The sequence below is a fragment of the Eubalaena glacialis genome, chromosome 1 (assembly GCF_028564815.1).
Source record: "Eubalaena glacialis isolate mEubGla1 chromosome 1, mEubGla1.1.hap2.+ XY, whole genome shotgun sequence".
NCBI lineage: Eukaryota > Metazoa > Chordata > Mammalia > Artiodactyla > Balaenidae > Eubalaena > Eubalaena glacialis.
In genome coordinates, this window is record NC_083716.1 from 126740693 (window position 1) to 126761271 (window position 20579).

At 41.3% G+C, this 20579-nt stretch overlaps 1 long non-coding RNA gene across 1 annotated transcript in view; it reads right to left on the reverse strand.

Moving 5' to 3' along the window:
- Nucleotides 1-1925: 1925 nt before the first annotated feature.
- LOC133097555 (uncharacterized) overlaps nt 1926-20579 on the reverse strand; it is a 130712-nt gene continuing 112058 nt past the window's right edge. Inside the window, exon 4 of the long non-coding RNA XR_009702027.1 lies at nt 1926-2004. This is a non-coding gene — a long non-coding RNA (uncharacterized LOC133097555). The remainder of the gene's footprint in view (nt 2005-20579) is intronic.

A 20579-nucleotide genomic window follows, 5' to 3' on the forward strand; every position in this document is an offset into this window, starting at 1 on the left:
GTATTTATCCATAACATCAGTCTACTCCTATAAGTAGTCTATAATTAATATTTTTAAGTTGAAGTCTCATTATTCTCTAATACTGGTACCTGAATCAAGGAATGTTACTTGTCATTCCCGGGGAATCATGTTGCTGAGCGACTCTCCATCCGTTGCGTCAACAATTCTTCAATGGTTCTTTGCTTCAGAGAGAAGGCAACACTACTGGGGTCAAAGAAATCATAGCTCAGCTTTAAGTGTCAAACTGATTTGAAGACCACGGTGAAGATAATCATGTTGAAAGCTGGGTTTTACTGAGTGACAAAGGTATTTTCTAAATTCTGAAATTTTCCCTTTAAATAAGAAGAAGTAAAGTTTGGACTATAGAGAAGGGAAGAACTTGGATAAGGGCAAAACATTTGAAAGAGGAAAGGGAGAGGGGGCGAAAGGTCAGATACAAATGTCTTGCTTGTCTTGTGGGGTGGAAACTTCCAGAAGGGGTGTAAGGAACCCATTGTTACATTTTGAGAAACCTGAGAACACTGGGGTTTTATGTCAGAGGAGACCGCAGGGCATTCAAAGAAGTCCCACATTGGGCAATGGCCCTGCATTGATGCCTTTAAGGAGTGATAGAGCAGCTTCATTCAAGAGGAGTTAGTGGTCCCAGTGGACCCCAGTCTACAGGTCACATGAGGAGGCTTGAGGAGGACCCATAAGCACCAGTAGTGGATGAGAGAATGCTAAGAAAACTGGTAGACCAGAGGAAGGCTGGGAATCAGGAGGAGGAGGTGACAGAACATAGGGTCTTGTGACTAAAGGCTGTATCAGGAAACTTCAGCTTTAGCAGTGATTCCCAGAATTCCAGCCAGGACCCATTACTCCTCAGCATCACGGGTACAGTTGGTCCAGTGACCCTGTAGGATGAGGGCCATCTCGTGGAAGGCAGGGGAAACCCAAAGCCCCCCCATCCCCTGCACCCAAGTGCCCAAGGAGGAGGGAGATACAGCCCTGAGACAGGAAGTGAATTTGAATCCACTCTTTACCCCCAGCTGACAATTTTAAACTGGAAGAGACTGAGTTAAATTTTTTTAAAAATTGTAGGTGTCTTACACAGCATGAGCAAGAAGGGCATTGGTCGCAAGCAGGATGGGCTCAGTTCATGAATATAAGGTTACTTGGGGTTTTTTTGCATCTGAGTTGTAGTGTATAAACTTCTATTCTGCTTTACCTGTGTATATTTCACACACACACACACACACGCACACACACACAAACACACACTCTTTTGAATTCCTTCTCTAACAAAAATCATCATGTCAAAAAATATGCTCCAAAATAGCAGACAACAGAAGATCCTAGGGAAGGTTGGCTTTCAAATGAAAAGGCTGAGGATTCTTTTACTTTACGGTATGGGAGGCAACAGAGTGCAATGGTTAAGACCATGGAGCCCGACGTGTAGTCTTCAAACCCGGGTTCCACTTGGGCAAGTCCTTTATATCTCAGTGCCTCAGCTTCCTCCTCAGGAAAATGGAAATAATAATCACACCTACTTCATAGGCTTGATATGAATACTAACCGAGTTGTATCTGGAAAGCATTTGGAACAGCTCCTGGCATACAAGTGGTGCCCTCTTAGTGTTTAACAAACAGACTCTGGCCTCAGGATCTCAAACTCTTGAGGGACTTGTGATTGAAGGCAGGGTCACATGTGAGATGGTGATTTTGAATAACAAATGTCAGATTTTTATCCAGACTTCTGAATCTGGGCAGTTCCTTTGGCCATAGCCCTTCTTTCCCCCTAAATCTGTCTATTCAGTGGGTATAAGATTGTTTTGTCTGTTTCTGACACTAAAGGACTGTGAAAATTAATGAGGACGATGTCTGTGAAGTGCTTTTAATTTTTTAAAGGAAAACTGAATAAAAAACAAAAGATAAGAAAATTTTTGAGGTACTTTTTCACCGTCTTTAACATTCAACTGTTTCATCATTGTTGTCTTTCTTCTAGGGCTCTCTATTTACTTGCCAGCTGAAAAAAAAGAGAAAGAATAGCAATCAGAAATACAATATGTTTCATGAAATGTTTGGCATTTAAATCTCTCATAAAATATAGAGCTGAATGGCCTACAGTATATTTTAGATATATTTGCTGGTAGACTTTTTAAAAATTTCATCACCGTGGTAGCATTTAACACACAAGAAGGAATTTCTCTTAGACCGGAATCCAGAAAATTAATCTAACACCTGTTTAAAAATAGAAATGGTTACTTTCTGCTATGTCCTTTTCTCTATTTTTAAAAGCCCACTACTTGTTCATTCGCCTTCCCCAGATGTTAGCTGGGAAATGGAAATCTTTTTTTAAAGCCTAGCTAGAAGAACTCACAGATACACAAAAGTGTTGATAGCACCAAAGGTGCAACTTACATCAAAATCTCACAGAATTCAAAATTTTAAGGATCTGTTGTTGCCACTTCATCTTCCATTATTAAATGCATAGAAATCACAAGGTGTGTACCTGTGAGAATTTCGTGAATTAACAAACATCTATAATGTAGAACTAATGCGGGTGACATTTAGGTTTTGAGGCAGAGCTAAATTCAGGTTTTTCAAAGCTTGGTCAGCTGTTCAATACAGATATTGTTTTTAATCTAGTGCTATGATCACTTCATCACATAAGCATGTTTCTTGAAATGGCAGGAAACTTGAGGTTTGAGATATTTTTAGAAGGCGTAGTTCCTATAATCCTCCTAGATGCAAATATGAATTACATTCAGCTGGATCCACCACCATGATCTAAAGCAGTGTTTTTCAAACTGGGTCATGGCCCATTCACAGGCCCTGAAATCACCTTATGAATCAAAACCAGCATTAAAAAAATTAGAAGATAACAGAAAACATAACATCATAGTAGTAGTGTATCTTATGGGGAAAGAGAAAGCTTTGTTTCTGTGTGTGTGTGTGTGTGTGTGTGTGTGTGTGTGTTGGGTTATGATACACAGTGTTTCTCGGGGTGAGCCAATAAAATATATTTGAAAGCTGCTGATCTAAGATTACTGTATGCATACTTCTTAGCCAATATAAACTGCTAGTAAGAGGAAATCAGTACACACCTAATGGAAAAATAATTTTTCAATAAATTTCATAGACCTTGAAATTATTCACAGCCTCTAAACCAGTTATTGCACCTCTGGATATTCATCTTAAGGAAATAATCCAAAATTCAGACAAAGATTATTACATAGAAATATTCACTGCACTGTTAGTCATTGTACTGGAAACCCCTAACAGCTTAAGTGCTCAATAACATAGTAATAGTTAAGTCAATTTAGAATATGAAAACTAGTTGAGTATGGCATCATCATTAAAGGCAACATTTTCAGAGGATTTATAGTGATGTGGGGAATGCTTATAATATTAAATAAAAAAGGATTCAAACTTGCTTATACTCTATAATCTTAAGAACTGCAAAACTTGTTAAAAGAAAAATGCTAAAATAGTGGTTTTCTGAGTTGAGTTATGGATAATTTTCATTGTTTTTCTATATTTTTCAAGTTAACTACAGTGCATATGTATCATATCTATTGTCTAAGGGAAAACAGGTGTTTCTTTAAAAACAAGTTCCCCCTTCCCAGGATAATAGTGTGTGTTCTTATCAGCCAAGTAGCAGTGCTTTTGCAAGGATGCCACCTTGGTTGACTCCCCTGTTGGTCCAGAGAGAGTAATATTTCCCTTCTTTCACATGTACATTCATAGTGTAATGAATTTGAAGATTCCAGTTCACACTACTCCTGGGAGATTAGTGCCTGCCCATGGGTGATCTTCCTTTTCTCAAGACCAGCACGTCAGTTTCCTATCCCTGCTATAACAGATTACCATCAACCTGGCATCTTAAAATAACACAAACTTCTTTTCTTACAGTTCTGGAGGTCGGGAATCCAAGATGGTTCTCACTGAGCTAAAATCAAGGTATCACCAGGCCTGAGATCCTTCTGGAGATTCTAGGGGAGAACCTGTTTCCTTACCTTTTCCAGCTTTTACAAGCCACCAGCATTCATGGCCCCTTCCTCCATCTTCAAAGCCAGTGGCATAGCATCTTGAACTCTCTCTCTCCCTGCTTCCATCTTCACGTTGCCCTCTCTTCCAACTCTGACCCTCCTGCCTCCCTTTTAACAAAGACCTTTGAGATTACACTGGGCCTGCCTTGACAATCCAGGGTAACTTACTATTGCAATATCCTTAATTTAATGATATCTGCCAAGTCCCGTTTGCCATGTAGTAACTTATTCACAGGTTTTGGGGATTAGGACGTGGACATCTTTAGGGAGACCATTATTCTTTCTACCATCACCAGGTTTGACAAAACAACTTAAAACAGGGGCAGGATGGGGGGAGGATCATCTCTCTTGCATTACAGATAGAGTGGTTTGAAAATTGCACTGTGCCCAGGTAGCTGCCCCAGTTGTGTGTGGACCCATGATTTTCCACCAGAGGACAACATCCATTAATAACAGGATCTGTCACTCAGTCACTGGCAATAGCCAAAGGTTAGCCAAAGAAGAGATGGTTTCCAGCTTTACTGTTACTATGCAAGTCTAAGCATCTCAGAAATGTAGACAAGGTGCAAGAGTACACATAAATAGATGCTAAAGGACCTGCAGTTTTTTTTTTCTTTCTTGTAGTTGATTTCTAATCTCACAGCATTGTGGTCAGAAAGATGCTTGATATGATTTTAATTTTCTTACATTTACTGAGGCTATTTTTGTGGTCCAGCATGTGATCCATCCTGGAGAATGTTCCATGTGCACTTGAGAAGAATGTGTATTCTGCTACTTTCATATGGAATATTCTATAAATATCAATTAAGTCCATCTGCGCTAATGTGTCATTTAAGGCCTCAAAATGGGTTAAAGACCTAAATGTAAGGCTGGATACTATACAACTCTTGGAGCAAAACACAGGCAGAACACACTTTGACATAAATTGCAGCAATATCTTTTTGGATCCACCTCCTAGAGTAACACAAATAAAAACAAAAATAAACAATCATGATTCCCTTCTATCATTGTCCCTTAGGCCATTGCTATGTAGATGACAGATGAGCCAGAAAAGGGAGATTATGAGCTCAAAAAATTCAGAGGTTATTCTAACTCACTTCTGTTTTTATTTTAGAACTTTTAAAGTTCCTCAAGTAATACCACATTGTAAAAAATGTTAGAAAATACAATTAAGCAGTAATAAAAGGAGTGTTGTTTGTATGTCAAGTCTGGTTCTTCAAAGCTGAATACAGGGACTTCCCTGGTGGTCCAGTGGTAAAGAATCTGCCTTACAATGCAGGGGACTTGGGTTTGATTCCTGGTCAGGGAACAAAGATCCCCCAGGCTGCAGGGCAACTAAGCCCGCGCATCACAAATACTGAGCTCACGCGGCCTCAACTAGTGCCCGCGTGCCGCAAACTACAGAGCCCACGCGCTCTGGAGCCTGTGTGCCACAACTAGAGAAGAGAAAACCGGCATGCCACAACTAGAGAGAAGCCTGCACACCACAACAAAGAGTCCGTGCACCGCAATGAAAGATCCCGCATGCCTCAAGGAAGGTCCCACGTGCTGCAACTAAGACCCAACACAGCCAAAAATAATTTTTTTTAAAAAAGCTGAATACAAAACAACTAGGTGCCAGGGTTTTATTTATTTATTTATTTATTTATTTATTTATTTATTTATTTATTTTTAACATCTTTATTGGAGTATAACTGCTTTACAATGGTGTGTTAGTTTCTGCTTTATAACAAAGTGAATAAGTTATACATATACATATATCCCCCAGGGTTTTATTTTTTAAAAGACCTTTTAACTGAGTTGTGGATTTAGAAGATTAAAATTCATTTAAACAACTAAAGTAAACTTCAAAGCAATAAAAACATTTGGTTATGAGCTTAACTATCTTCATACATACTGCTTTTGGTTTCTTTTAAATGCAATAGTGTATTATTTTTTTTAGAAAAATAGTGTATGAAATTAATGTAGAGTCTCAGTTTTCTCCAGGTTTGAGCAGACCCCTCTGTCCCCCAGCTTTTCTTTCATAGTGTCCAGTTCGTGTTTTTCCTGCTTTCCTTCGAAGCTGACAGATGAAATAAAATGCCAGCATTCACAAGCCAAGGAGCATTTTCTTTTAATTCCCCTTTGTGGACAAAGAAGATATGTGACTCTTTCACGTCTGTCTCTTCATTTCCTTTAAACGTTTTCTTCTCAAGCTATTACCCTACCTGAAATATTCCAGCCTCCCCCCCATGTGCCTAATTTCTGTCCATCCCCTCAAAGCTTGGCTCAAATACTACTGACAAGCTACCCCAAGTCTGGTACTTAATCACCAGTGTGTTTATGAAGCATTTGCATGGAGCCTGGCATTTTCGTCATCTTTTCCAGCTACGCGGACCTCCTCTGACAGAGGTTACGTAACTGTCCCAGTCTCCCAGGATGCTCAGCAACATCCTGGACACTCCAGCCAAGTCTTCTGACCCTTTTCCAGGTCTTGAGTCACCACCCCCTGCTGCCTCTGGTGCCCATCATATGCCCAAAATAGATCTTTACATTTGATGATGGGATTAACCTTTCAGATGTCTGTATCTTTTCACCCTAGACACATTATAAACTGTGTGAAGGTGAACATCACATTTATTCATGAAAAAATACAGCAAATGTATATCGAGCTCCTACTCTTTCCTGGGTACTATGCTAAGGGCTAGAAATGCTATGATAAATTAAGACAATTGTACCTGTAAAGTTCTTAGAGTCTGGTGAAGAACAGAGAAGTAAACCAGCAGTGACATGGCCATGTGAAAAGTGTCCTAAAACAGAAACATGTGAGGGCGGCCCGGACAGCCTAGGCGTCAGGAAAGCCTTTCCAAAGGAGAAGTCCTCCGGGACTCTGGTCCCTGGCGGTCCAGTGGTTAAGACTCCGCACTTCCACTGCAGGGGGCACGGGTTTGATCCCTGGTCGGGGAACTGAGGTCCCACATGCCTCGCGGCCAAAAAAATGCAAAGGAAAAGTCCTTCAACTGAGGCTTGAAAGGCAAGGAAAGCAGGAGGGAGAATTCATATATATTCAGCAGGCACTAAGTGCTCAGCACAAACCAGGTGTCACTCATACATCACCTCACTGAATCCTCACAGCAACCCTAGGAAATATGTGGGGAGAGCAGAAGACACCAGACAGGTATGGTTCATTTACTGTGTTTCACCATCTATTACTAACACCAGCAAACTCCTATGCAGCACTTCTAATGTGCTGGCACTATTCCAGATAGTTCACATATGTTACTCATTTAATGATTACAACAACACTGAAAGGTAAGTACTCTAGTTACTTTATTTTACAAATCAGCAAAGTAAGCACAGAGAGGTTAAGTAACTCGCCCACAGTCACACAGCGAGTAAGTGGGCAAGCTGGATTTAAACCAGGCGGTCAGGCTGCAGAGTCTGTGCTCATAATCACCGCACTATGCAAACTCTACCAGATTATATTTTCATCCCTTGAATATTTTTATTGGCAAAAGTAATGGCTTACTAGAGAAGCCAACAATTTAAAATGTGTAAAATGTAAGTCACTTCTTCACACTTCCCCTGATTCCAATGCCAGCATTACTGGTGAGTTTTGAAGCTAGGTATAACTATCCCCATTTTACAGATGGGAAAAGTGAGTCTCAGAAATGTTAACTCGCCTGGGGTCACAGAGTTAGCAGGTGGACATCTGGGATTCAGCACCTTTCTGGCTCTACCTTCTGGGTGGGAACTACCGGGCAAGCTGGGGAGTCTGGCGAAAACCCCCAGAGCTAACGACAAGCACATACTTTGCCAGCAAAATCAAGAAGAGGTGCACCTGCCATGCTGATGAAACTGGGCTTTTCTTGTTGGTGATGTGCAAGGGGGCACATGACACTACTGGCCTTTTAGGAAGTTCTCTCTGGTGACAGTGTGGAGGGCGTAACGTCAGAAACCAGAACCTGAAATGAGGCAGTGGTGAGGACTGACACATACTCAGGATACTGGTGGGATGGGGTGACGGAACTTCATAACAGATTTGTTGTGGGGATGGAGGGAAAAGGACACGTCCGTTGTGCGTCCCTGGCTTCTGGCCTGGGTGACAAGGGGCGGGGGAGTGGGCACCTGTGCCATCCCCAGAGGTAGGGAGGAAACTTTCTTCCCATTTGGAGTTTGTTTGTCAGGAAGTTGATTCATGGTAAAATTTCAACGTTTGCTCTAGACCAGAAAAACAAAAAAACAAAAACCTTTTGTCTTTGTTATACTGATTATGGAACAGCTAGAAAATGTACTTTCTTGGAAGTAGCCTCTCAAGTGTTCTCGGAACTCCCTCAGATAGTTCAAGCCTTCTGAAGTTACTTTCCTGCTACTTTCTTTCTCTAGCTCCTCAGGGGAAAAGTCTGCCACGCCTGAAACCTTCCACCCATTGAGATTTCCTATCAACCCAATTTCTCCATCAGTGAACCGAATTCTGGGAGACGGTTTACCAGCTGCACACGGCAACGACCCATCTCCCTGGCCAGCAGCAGCAACCTCAACAGCTGGACCAGAAAGTTAGAAAGACCACAGCGTGGCGAACGTGAGCAGGTTTGCTAGTGGGAGGCCAGGACTGGGCAAAGTTGCAGGAGTAATAGGTCTTTGTCTCAGCCTTGAAGATCCTGATTAAGACATAGAACAGACTAAGTCAAGGGGACCCACTACACTGCTAATCCTGCAGAACTCTCTGTAACTCAAGAGTCAGCAAGCAGACACACTGCGGTATCTACTCTGGGGTTTCCAGACAATTTTTTCTGCTTTTGTAGAATTAAACAGCACAGGTCTACCCTGCTAAGTCTGTCCCTGACAGTTTTCTGGACTCCATGAGGATGCTGATAGCAGCCAAGTAACTACTGACCAGCTAAATGATCTCAAAATCCAACAAATGATAAACACAAGGAAGACAGCTGGGGGTGTTCAGTGTAGTCTTTGAGCCTGAAGGAAGTCACTTCAGTGAAAAACTATAGGGTAGTAAGGGTGATGCCATACTATTTTATGTTCAGTATCATCATTTTACCTGGCAGTGAAGCAAAATATTTATCCAAAAAATTTCCCCCCAGATGGCTAGAAATTTTGTGTGCTCAATGCATACACTTCAGGTCCTTGGAAAACTCACTCCTCACGTGCTGTGAAGAGATGATGGGAACTTGTCTGACTCACCACCCTCTCCCAGTTCTGATGGCCCAGGGAGAGACCACCCACCTGAAACTGCAGGGAAATGCCCTTAGGGCGGCACAGGAGGGTGGGCTGGCCCAGGCCCTACCTAATGGCATGAAGAGGAGGGGATGGGCGCGGGGAGGCGGGCAGTACCTCCCATGGTGTCTTGTGGGCTCCTTGAGAGAACTGAGGTGCTCGGAACTGGGGGTCCACAATGCCGACCCCAACCTGGCTAGTCACTAGAACATCTCTGCCCTGCCCTCCCGTCCCTCGGGCGAGTCCCTGTTTCTGTCCCTCTAAGTCTGCCCTTGATACTCATTTATCCCATTCCACTTGGATGAATATCACACCCACCGAGGATGGTTTCTCAGACCTGCCCTTGACAGAAGAGGCAAACCGCACCAGGAGTTCCAGACTCATGTTCCTCTACTGGCCAGTAGGTAGAGTAAATGTGTGAAGCAGTCAGCTGTAAACAGCTGGAAGCGGGGGAAACGGGGCAAGCTCCAGAGGACACTCCTGTAATCCCAATCATTCCCTCTCAAAGTTTTTTTCTTTGTGTCACCATTCGGGTCAAACAAAAGACAGCTGATCCTCACTATTGGAGGATTCTGAATTTGCAAATTTGCCTATTCACTAAAATGTATTTGTAACCCCCAAAGCAATACAGCTGTCCTTCAGGAGTCATGAGGGATTGTTTCAAGGACACCCCGGCAGACACCAAATTCCACAGATGCTCAGATCCCTGTTATAAAATGGTGCAGTGTTTGCGTGTAACCTACCCACATCCTTCTGTATACTTTAAATCATCTCTATGGGACTTCCCTGTTGGTCCCTGGAGTCTTCCCTAAGACTCCGCGCCTCCAATGCAGGGGGCCCAGATTCCATCCCTGGTCAGGGAACTAGATCCCGCATGCCACAGCTAAGACTTGGTGCAGCCAGATAAATAAATAAATAAATAAATAAATAAAATACTTTAAAAAATAAATAAATCATCTCTAGATTACTTATAATACCTAATACAATGTAAATACTATGTAAATAGTTGCAAGCAAGTTCAACTTTTGCTTTTTGGAACTTTCTGGAATTTTTTTTTGTATTTTTCAATACACTGTTGGTTGAACCCGTGGTTACAGAGGGCCAGCTGTACTTGCAGCACTTTTGTAGTCATTTGCGGACATGCACAGAGCGGCGGGAAATTTGAGTCTCCAGGCACATAGCTGAGGTTAAACAATCTGATATTCTGCCTTCTTGTTTCAGCTCTCATACTGTAAACAGCATTATCTCCACAGTCTATTTAGGGACACGTTTTTTAATTTTTTGAGCTTTTCGTTGGTGATTTTGCTGTTTAAAATGACCCCCAAGCATAGTGCTGAAGTCCTGTCTTTTCCTAAACTCAAAAAGGCCTTATGTGCCTTATGGAGAAAAATAAATGTGTTAGATAAGCTTCATTCAGGCATGAGTTTAATGCCGTTGGCCATGAGTTCAATGTTAAAGAATCAACAATATACATTACATATACATATACAAATAAGGTGTCTTTAAACAGAAACACACATAAAACAAGGCTACGGTATTCATCGCTGATGAAAATGTTGTGACCAGAGGCGCGCAGGAACCTAACCCTGCATCTCCCCTAGGAGTAATGATTCAGTATTTGCTGCAACTTTATAGACTATAACTACCAATAATGGTGAATCATCTGTCTCTGAAACCCCTCATTTGGCTGTCAGTTTGGGAGCCCTCATTTGATGACCTTATCTTAGTTCTCAAAGTTCTCAGAGTTCTCTGTCAAGGGACTTCTGAGATATGGTGGGTTATCGCTTGGGACTCATAGTAATGTACTGGAGTTTGTGTATGATTTTTTAATTAACTGAAACGAGTATATTTCTATAACGATATCACACTTGAGAATGCTTTCTAGAATGGGAGGATATACCAGTCACAGCCTCCACAGCCCCCCACTGGCCAAATCCAACTGGAAGCCAGCTGACAAAGGAGACTGGGGTCAACCTCTGGGGTGTAGAGGGGACAAAGAATGGGTGTAAGGGAGGGGCAAATGGAGAATTAAATCCACACAGGGAGCCCAGATTTAATCAGGCAGTCCCATTATTGATATACAGACACTAAATGCTCTGAAGGAAAAGAGCTTGATGTTCTGACAGCTTAGGACACAGGACCATGACCTGGACAGGGAGTGAGGGAAGTCTCCCCAAAAGGAAAGCCTGAGCTGAGCCCTGGAAGATGAGTAAGAGACAAGCATCCTTATTAGAGGGAAGAGCATGTACAAAGGCACTGAGAAGGAAGGGGGCAGGATGCTCACCGGGAGCTGTTAATAATAATGTAAAATCAATAGTGTTTTGAGAGGCAATTTGGAAGTTGCTATCATTTTTTTTTTTCCGTTTTTTTGTTTTTTTCAGTTTTTTGTGGTTTTTTTTGGCCATGCCGCGTGGCCTGCAGGATCTTAGTTCCCTAGCCAGGGATCAAACTCATGCCCCCTGCAGTGGAAGCATGCAGTCCTAACCACTGGACTGCCAGGGAAGTCCCAGGAAGTTGCTATAATATTTTAGATGTGCATATACTCCTCAACCCAGCAAGCCTGTTTTAGGTCCCTAGCATAGAAAAACTACCTGCACCTGGGCACAAGGCAGCATTAACCTGATGCTGAGGACAGCAGTGCTTACTATAACAAAACTCTGGAAGCAGCCTAAGTGTCCATGAATAAGACAATGGTAAAATAAATTATAGAACATCCATTTTACAAAATACCAGACAGCAATTATAAAGGATGGAGTAGGGGAATTCCCTGGCAGTCCTGTGGTTAGGACTCTGAGCTCTCAATGCCAAGGGCCCAGGTTCAATACCTGGTCAGGGAACTAAGATTCCCACAAGCCACACAGTGAACCCAAAAAATAAAATAAAATAAAGTCTAACCTTTTAATAAATAAATAAATTAATTAATTAATTTTTTTTAAAAAAATGAAGTAGGCAAAGATATGGTAGCTTGGAAATATCTAGAAGATTTAGTGGTTAGGGAGAAGAAGAAGGTTATTGGCAATTCTGTTCCAGAAGGTGTCCCAGAGTCCATCACCCCCATGGTTTGGCCCCTGAGTGAAGGCACTTGCAAACAAGGGTTAATCCTTCCTTGGCGTGCTTTCCAAAAACTAAAGCGGAAGGCTCTTTCATGAGCAAAACTTTCATTGCTTTCATGACTAGTCAGGAAGATCCACTGAGGTATACGCTAGGGGGGCCTGACATAGTATTTATTTTTCTATTAATAAATCTGGGCTTCTCTTGAGGCACCAAGGTAAGATTGATTAAAGTTCTCTTTCAAATGATCCCCGAGTGGGAGATTTCTTGCCTGTAATTCAAAGTCTAGTGCAGCTCCTTGTCAAATGGTTGCCAGGAGATAGCAGAAGAGCCAACTCCCCATCTCCTCTGCCATGGCAACGCGCCATTATTTCCTAATCCGTCTTCTTTCTGCGGGAGTCTAGATTTCTGAGGGTAGTATGCTACCCTTGATTGTTTAGTTAATCTTGCAGAAAGAACCCTTCTAACCTTCCTTCTGCACAAAGAGACCTCCTCATGTGGAAACAGCCTGCCACTGATTTTTCCTTTGTGATCTTGCACTGTAGCTGCCATCATTCTTTATTATCTTCCCAAGGTTTCAGTGAGACACTTCTGGAAACAGAAATAAACTTTGAACCCTTACAAGTACAATAGCTCACTTAATTGGTGGCTTCTCAAATAGAAGGCAAGATCTTCAAAAGTTTTTCCTAACCTATGAGCAGAAAGTGTATTGAACATGGTGTTGATGGAAATGGGGCTCACTGAGTGCCTCAGTTTCTCCATCTGTAAAATGGGGATGCAGCCCCTTGTAGGTTCCTGTGAGGATTAAATGAGTGAGTGTATGTAAGGCTCTTAGAACAGTGCCTAGGACACAGCAGGTGCTCAATAAACATTAGCTATTATTATCATTATAAGTAAGATTGACTCCCATCTGTTTTGACCAGGAACTTTAATCAAATTTACAGAAAAAAGAACTAAATATAAATTGTTAGTCAGGACTGCCTCATTTGTAAGTGACCACAGGTATATCTCGTTATTGCACTTTGCTTTATTGCACTTGGCTGATACTGTGTTGTTGTTTTTTTTACAAATTGAAGGTTTGTGTCAACCCTGTGTTATCACAGGATGGTTAGCATCTTTTAGTAATAAGGTATTTTTTAATTGAGGTATGTACATTCTTTTTAGACGTAATGCAATTGCATACTCAACAGACTACAGTATAGTGTAAACATAACTTTATGTGCACTGGGAAGCCAAAAAATTTGCGTGACTCACTTTATCATGATACTCGCTTTGTTGCCGTGGTCTGGAAATGAACCCGCAGTACCTCCATAGTTGGCTTGTACTCAAGTTGGCCTATGTGAAAAAGGTGTCGGACTGGCTCCAAGCTGGGTTGTCTTCAGGCAGAGCTGACTCTGAGGCTTAAAGAAAATCTTCAGGATTCACTCTCTCTCCCCATGACTTGTGTCTGTTTTTCCCTATTGGCTTCACTTCCGATTCTCACACCTCCACACCGTCCTCCTCACAACTGGCCATCCCAGTGGAAGGAGGGCTTCCCTTTTCCAAAATGTCCTGCAAGGATTTCAGGATGGGTGTCACTGGAATAACTGACATCATATGCCCATCTCGGAGCCAACCCTATGGCCAGAGGGGATGGCTGCACCCATCAGCCCAGAACAGGGTCTCAGCTTCACCCTGGAGCTGGAGGCTGGAGGAGGTGGATGGAGGGGGTCTGGGGACCTGGGGTCAGCCCAACACAAACCACGTCAACTGAGGGTGGGGTAAGGCTTGAACCTCCAAAGGGAAGTCAGAGTGCTATTACCGGAAAAGGGGAAGGGGTGCTGGGCAGGCAGAACCACACATGCGTGATGCATCATCACTTCTAGTTCACTTCTCATTTATGTTGATGGACAGAGGAACATGCTACATAGTTTAAACATAGTGGTTTTTAACAAGAGATGAACTGAATTATTTATGGTTTATGAAAAATTCAGATGTCCAGGCCCCAAGTAGAGAAATTCTGATTCAGTAATCCTGGAGTGAGGACCAGGCATTCGCATTTTTAAAAAACTTCCCAGGTCAGTGTGATGTAATGTGTAATGTAGTAAATATATAAGTGCTCTTTTGTGTCCCTAATTTCTTATTTGACAAAGGTTATATACACATCTCCGACTTTTAATCCCATGTCCGTGAATCTGAAGGAAGATAAAATACCATAAAGAAAGATGAAATACTTAAGATTGCTTTTTCCTTATGCATGGACTGCACCTTCTAGAGCAATCAATCACAGCCCTTATCACACTCATTCATTCACTCATTCATTCATTCATTTATTCCTCTCTTACTTCGTGCTTGGTGTGAGGGGTAAAGTGATTAAAATACCGCTTCCTGCTCTGAGAAGCTCCTAGATTACTGGAGAGAGAGAAAGAAGAACCCAGGCATTGACAAGACAATACGGGCTGTGATGTATAATGCTGGCATGGGGTGGTATGGGACAAAGGAAACTGTTGTGTGTGGGGACTGCTGTTTGTCCATCAGTATCTCCCCACGAGATTCTAAGTCCCTTGTGGACAGAGATGGTGTATTCTCATCTTAACCTTCTCTCGGGTCCAAGGGAGGTTGGGGGTTGGGGGAGAGTGATGTTGAATCAAATCCAGGTGTTGTGGAGTCTAAAGCTGATATTTCAAAGGCTCTCTTTAAGAAAAATATAGAATTACAAATACACAATTCGATATAAAGGTGACTATTTCTTTAGAATGACAAAAGAAATCAGAACAAACTCCTGGAGCCTTGGAGGCTGCTGACTTTTTAGTATGAGGCCTCTTTAGACAAGTTATCAAAAGTGCTTGCAGAGAAATACTTGTAATTGCTAACTGGTTTTGCTTCCCTGTGCAGAACACTTTACAACTTCTGGCAGCAATCAGCACCCAGGGGCCTATCTGAGTGAGGGGTTTTCAAGCTTCGGTTTCAACAGCTTCAGGGTAAATCCACTTCTGATGGAGTATACCTTCCCCCGCTCCCTCCCTATGGGGTTGCCTCGGCTTGGCCGTGCCCTCCATGGAGGGTCACAACTCCACACAGATCTGCTTCTGGGTTCTGGGAACCACTCCCTCCCCATGTCCCTTCAGGCCTGGGGGAGGTAGCTGCACCCCACTGTTTCTAGCCTTGGGGTACTGCACCAGCCAAGCAGCTTCCCTACTCCCTGCCTACAACTGTGTAAATAGTTCCTTAATCAAAGTCTCTTGAAATTTATAATTTGAATGTGCCACCAGTTTCTGCCAAGACCCTTGATTGATGCAGAAGAGAAAATGTGTTCATTTATATGGCCCATGGGTAAGCAGTCTCTAAGTACTATGACATTATGCACACTGTTGTATTAGGCACCCCATATTCTGCATATGATGTCATTATTATGAGTATATACACTATTCTTGGCTCCTTTTAACTCACTAACATGAGAGTCCATCATTTCTATTCCTCCAGAGACAGATACCAATGTCGATAGAGATCTAAAATCTAAAACAGAAAAGAAGCAAGTCAGGCCTTTTCACTGCAGTAATTCTATCGAAGGCCTGAGGGCAGTGAGCAATCTCCCTCCAGTCCCTATAGGTGAGCCCCAAAGCCAAATGGGGACCAGTGGCAACCCAGGTCACCTACAGCTCAGGGGCTTGGGCTGCTCAGAGGGCAAGAGAGGTCTCATCCTGGAGGCTTACGGACAGACATTAGTGAGACCGATACCCATTTCTCTGTCACATGCTGCCCTTAGCAAAGCAACCAGAGACATTTTCAACAAAGAATTTGATTTGGGGTTGGCAAAACGCGATGTGAAAACAAACTCATTCAGGAAAGTGAAGGAAATCTTACAGAATACAAATGGGTCTGACCTTCATAGAAAGTCAGAAACACTGGTTACATTTTGGCACAAGAAATTAATAACTAGCTCTGTCAGCCAATATTTGATATTAATTTCTCAACAAACACAGGAAAGAAAAATGATCAAATGAAGATTGCTTGCAAACAGGAGTGTTTAAACCTTGACATAATGTTGACTGTGATTTTGCCGGGCCTGCCATCCCTGGATGACTGCCTTTGGTTTTGAGGGTTGGACTGACACATTGGCCAGATGACCACTGACAGTGCCAACTGAAAGCTGAGAAGGAGTAAGTTTGTGTGGGCAGCTGCACATCAATATCAATGATGCACAGGATTTGGAGTTTCAGTCTGTCAGAAGTATGTGAAGACCTTGATACCCAGTTGGACCCATCAGGCCCCAGCTGAATTCCATTTGCTACTGTAGCTAAATATCCATTGATCCCACTGCTTCCTTTTCTAGAGAATTCAACAACTATACTTCAATTGGAACACATCCCACTCAGACCCTGAGGCCTGGTATGAAATCTCACTGGCAGATCTGGCGTTGGAGGCTGGGTATGGAGAGCAGAAGATTTGGCCTTATTTTATTTCCAGTTCAGTTTTTCCCAAGAGGGTGATAAAATCAAGGGATTTTCAGAAAAAGAATATATTTAGACAATTACTTGCCTGCTAGTTTCTGGTTGAACTGATTGCTCAGTTACCAATGCAGTCAACTACGTACTATTTAAATGTATTTATCTGTGAAAGGCTGCCCACCGATAATGAAACTGACCTTATTACAGCCGTTCTTCACTGCTCTAACTCTGCCCTGACTTTCTGGGTAAGGGTTCTATTACCTATCTTGTAGTGTATCAGTGATTCTCAAACTTTTTGGTCTCAGGACCTCTTTATACACTTAAAAATCATTGAGGACCCCAAAGAATTTTTGTTTCTATGGTTAGATCTGTGAATATTTACCAATTCACATAAATATAACAAGAATTCCATTTCATGTTAATGTAACATTTTATGAAAAATAACCATATTTTCCAAAACCGAGAGGGAGAGAGGGTTAATTTTTCAAATCTCTTCAGTACATGGCTTAGTAGAACACTGCTGGATTTTACATCTGCTTGTGCACTAAATTTGTTGTGATAATACACAGTTTTGGTTGAAGGATATGAAGATTATCTGGGCTCACACAGATACACAGCTGGAAAAGAGAGGACTAATAGCATTTAGTTATTAGTAGCATTTACTTAGTTATTATTTACTAATAGCATTTTCTGATGATTTCGGATATTCTACTTTAGAACTGCACTAAAACTTGACAACTGGTACGTTCTTAAAAGTTAGCTGCAGTGGTACAGAATCTGACACCACATCAGTGACTTTCTTGTACTCTGGTACATTAAAACTCATTGGCCTATCTTGCATTTGGAATGATTTTGTAATGGCATTTTCCAATACCTGGAAAATACTGGTTCTCTGAATTATGCAGATCTCTAAATGTTGACAAAATTCATTACACAATATTTAAACAGTCACATTCATTAATATCACCATTAACCTCATCAGGAAAGATGTTAAGTAGTGGGAAGCTACTGAATTCATGGACGTGGATGCAAGTTTTCCAAAGTTCTAATTTTGGAAAGCTTGAAAGCTAGAATTTTATCACTGGCAAAAAATATTGCTGGTTGTTTACTTTAAAGTAACAAATCCATTTTGTTAATTTTCAAGAAACTGTCTGTCAGATATCCAAGTCTCAATAGCCATAGTTTCTCTGACAGTTATTCTTTCTAGTAAAAATGGTATTTCATGAGAAAGGTGGCTAGTTTAACTCATAACTCAAATAATTACCCAAGTGCTTTCCTCAAGATAAACAGCCACAGATCTTTATGCAGATATTCCATTTTACTACTCAGATTATTAAAAAGATATATAGTCAAGAGTTGAGGTTTAATAAAATTAATAATTTCTACTGCTTCATTGAGGACATTCTTAAGTTAAACTGGCCTTTTTTTTTTTTTTTTTAACGGCAAGTGTGTAACAGTGAAAATACAGTAACTGTTAGTGCAATTCTTTGCCATTGCTTTGATTCCTGCTAAGGCCTTAGCAGCTCTATTTGTCATTGCTTTGGCACTATCAGTGCATATTAACTGAGTTCCTCACTATCTGTGTGTTCTTAGCTTTAATCCAGTCTGTTCTTTGATCCATGGACTCAGTGACACAAGCGTGGAAAAAGTGGGACAGACTATTTGCATATTCAGACTATTTTGCATGTTATGCTTGTTAAGTTGAAACTGAAAAATTGAAAATCTGTTTTTTTTTAGATATAGGCAGATGCACTTTCTTCACTGAGAGATAAAACATATGTTTTGAATATTAACAGATTGTTTTACTGATTCACAAAATTTGACAAAATAATGGCTCAAGAGTTCACAGTGGTCTTTACCACTATTCTCTGTCCAATGAGACAAGATTTCTCCCAACTGGGATATAGATACCCTTTTAAAAAAAAAATAATAATGCCTTTTTTTGCATATGCTTTATATTTTTTCTAAGAATTTCATTCATTCTTTCATACATTATAACTTAAATATAAATATAAAATATAAAACAATTATAAAGAAGGTCTACTCTGTGACCAAACAGTATCAAGCATAGTTAGAGACTAAAGAGTTGAACCAAAAGCACCTCCATTCTTATATTCTAGTTGGGGAGAGGAACAAGGAAACAGCAAACTATATAACTTTCCGCAGGAAATTACTCCATCTTGACTCCTAACATCCCGTGCTGTAAGTAGTTGTGGTAGGCAGAATAATGGCTCCCCAAAGAAGTCTATATCCTAATCCCCCAAATCTGAGATTATGTTACCTTACATGACAAAAGGTGATTAAGTTAAGGTTCCTGAGATGGGAATCATCCTGGATTATCTGGGTGATGTAATCACACAGGTCCATATAAGAGGGAGACAGGAGAGTCAGAAGAAGAAGATGTGACAGATGGAAGCAGAGGTTGGAGTAATGCAGGGCCATAGGCCAAGGAATGTGGGAACAAATTCTCTGCCATAGCCTCCAGAAGGAATGCAACCCAGCCAACGCTCCATTTTAGCTCACTAAGACCCATCTTGCACTTCTGACCTCTAGAACTGTGAGATAATAAATTTGTCTTGTTCAAAGCAACTAAGTTTGTGGTAACTTACTACAGCAGCAGGAAACTAATATAGTTGGGCATCATTATTGGTCCCATTTAACAGATGAAAAAAATAAGTGAAATGTTCACGTAACTTCAACCACATATATTCTGGAGGGAGTGCAAAACTGTATAACCCCAACAGAAGACACTTTGATATTAACTATCAAAATTACCAATGCATTTACTCCATTTAGCCTAATCCTACAGATATACCTAGCTGCATGAAATGGCACATGCTCAAGTTCATTCACAGCAGCATTGTTCGTTAGAGCAAAATACCAGAAACAATTCAATTAACAGAATAGAAAGCCCAGAAATAGACCCACACACCTACAGTCAATTAATCTTCAACAAAAGAGGCAAGAATATACAATGGAGAAAAGACAGTCTCTTTGGCAAGTGGTATTGGGAAAGCTGGACAGCTGCATGTAAACCGATGAAGTTAGAACACTCCCTCACACCATACACAAAAATAAACTCAAAATGGCTTAAAACTTAAATATAAGACAGGACGCCACAAAGCTTCTAGAAGAGAACATAGGCAAAACATTCTTTGATATAAATCGTAGCAATGTTTTCTTAGGTCAGTCTCCCAAGGCAATAGAAATAAAAGCAAAAATAAACAAATGGGAGAATTCCCTGGCAGTCCAGTGGTTAGGACTCCATGCTTTCCCTGCCGAGGGCCTGGATATGATCCCTGGTTGGGGAACTAAGATCCTGCAAGCCGCCTGGCACAGCAAAAAATAAAATAAAATAAAAATAAAATAACAGGGACTTTCCTGGCGGTCCAGTGCTAAGACTCTGTGCTCCCAGTGCAGGGGGCACGGGTTCAATCCCTGGTCGGGGAAATAAGATCCTGCATACTGCACGACGAGGCCAAAAAAAAAGGTGGGTGGGGGGACCTAATCAAACTTATAAGCTTTTGCATAGCAAAGGCAACCAGCAAAAAAACACAAAGACAACCTACGGACTGGGAGAAAATATTTGCAAGTGATGCGACCTACAAGGGCTTAATTTCCAAAATATACGAACAGCTCATACAACTCAATAACAAAACAAACAACCCAATTAAAACATGGGCAGAAGATCTAAATAAACATTTCTCCAAAGAAGACATACAGATGGCCAACAGGCACATGAAAAGATGCTCAATATCGCTAATTATCAGAGAAATGCAAATCAAAACTACAGTGAGGTACCACTTCACACCAGTCAGAATGGTCATCATTAAAAAGTCTACAAATAATAAATGCTAGAG